The following is a 2,217-nucleotide window of genomic DNA, read 5'->3' on the forward strand; positions in this document are numbered from 1 at the left end:
CCCAAACTGTTTAATTTATTAGGTAATTTTACATTTATTAACTGCTAATGAAGCATAAAAAAATCTTCTTGTAACATCTTTCTTTATTTCAGATCTGATATATATCTAAGGTGCAGCAGAATTCATTAGACAGTTTGCAATTCCAAAACTATGTATTGTAATATAAACCGATGATCAAACAATTATATTGCTGCAAGGTACATACAAAAGCATTTCATTTGGTGTTTACGATTTGAAAATAATGTCAGTGAGATGAGCTCCATTGTTCTGCAAACTTATCTCTGCATGCTGCATAACAGATTCCATGGTCTTGCGCAGCATCTCCAGTGGAATTTTCTGAGTTTCAGCTCTTATGGATTCCTTCAGATGAGGTGGTTAAAATTGTCTGGCATGTTGAAACCTTACCATTTCTTCCGATATTAAACTTTTGTCTGAAGTCACGTTGCGTTGCAGTAGCTGAGCCATCGTTCTTGAAAAACCACTCCACAGCATACGTGCAGTGCTCACTTCACCAGACCTCCATGTCTACTGAAGGTTTTGAGCTGTTCCACTAAATAATGCGTGAAACAGCACGCTATCTATCGGCAGACATGAATGGTGCTAATTTCAAACTGTCTAATGAATTCTGCTGCACCTTGTATACACTATGTTGCCATTCCTCACCGGAAACCCCTCATAAAGTGCTCGGGATCGTCTGTACACGTCATACAACCTATAAAAGGCATTGCCGGTTGAGAATACACACATACCAGCTACAGTAGTCAATATTGACAGATGACGCGAACTGAGTGTGGCGGAAAGAGGGATGATCATTGGAGCCCACAGGTTTGGGCATTCGACCCGTGAGATTTCCAACAAATGATATTATCGTGAAGTGGAAGTGAGAGGGGGTCGTGACATGCCGACCCAGACCCAGAAAAATGAAAATATTAACAGATCGTGACCGTCGATTCTTGAAACGTGTGGTGAAGTCAAACCGGAAGGCGTTATTACAGGTGGTGGCACAGGAGTTTCGATCAGCTTCCAGTAGTGCTGCAAGTGATCGTACTGTCCACCGGGAGATCGTCACACTTGGTTTTCATGGTTGCGCAGCAGTTCACAAGCTGCATATCACAACCCGCAATGCGACCCATCGGTTACAGTGGTGCAAGGAACGCCGCCACTGGACTCTCGAACAATGGAAATCCATCCATTGGGTTGATGAATTGCGCTACCAGATGTGGCGGTCCGATGGACGTGTGTGGGTGTGGTTTATGCCTGGTGAATGCTGTTTACAGGACTGTATCGTACCCACAGTGAAATTCGGCGAAGGTGGCATCATGGTGTGGTCCTGCTTTTCAAGGTATGGTCTTGGTCCTCTTGTTTTGGTTCGTGGAAACATTAATGCCGATGCGTACCAAAAAGTTCTGGACAATTCTGCGCTACCTATATTGTGGGAACAATTCGGTATTGGCCCATACCTGTTTCAGCACGACAATGCTCCATGTCGTACGGCAGGCATTATCAACACGTGGTTCGAGGACATGGGTGTGCAAAAACTTGATTGGCCAGCCCAAAGTCCAGATATCAACTCCATTGAACACATTTGGGACGAGTTGGAGCGCCGCTTGAGAGCCAGGCCGTGCTGCCCAAAAAACAACACTGAGCTGTTTGCCGCTTTGCAGGAGGATTGGAACAAGATTCCCGTCGACACGTATCGCAAATTGGTGGAAAGTCTTCCTCGAAGGGTTGCAGACGTCATTGCGGCGAAAGGTGGCCCTACACGATACTGATGTGGTGCTGCGACCTGATTAACGTACTGGTATGGGGTGTCCGGTGACCAATGGCAACATAGTGTATGTGCATATCCTCAAAAGGTTTGGTGAAGAACCATATAAATTTTTGACAACTCATCTGTCTGTCCAAACTGATGATCAATATGCTACTACCTTTGTTAAGAACTAGGTGCATATTTCTGAATGCAAAAATGTGTATGTTTCATTGAATATGGTTATTGTTTATAATGATATGTGATCCAACAAGGGTTATATTTCTCTTGAAGCTTTCCTAGCGGTGAATAATGGAGAGATTCTCTTGGCATATAAATGTCATTTTTGAATAGGTTTCCCAACTACTGAATTGGCATCCTCAAGGAAGCTGGTGAATTTTAGGACTGAGCTGATACTGATGCTGATGTATCGGTATCGGATGGAATTCATCTATCGATACCAGCTGATA

The sequence above is a fragment of the Lepisma saccharinum genome, chromosome 21, assembly GCF_977018435.1.
Source record: "Lepisma saccharinum chromosome 21, izLepSacc3.1, whole genome shotgun sequence".
Classification (NCBI taxonomy): domain Eukaryota; kingdom Metazoa; phylum Arthropoda; class Insecta; order Zygentoma; family Lepismatidae; genus Lepisma; species Lepisma saccharinum.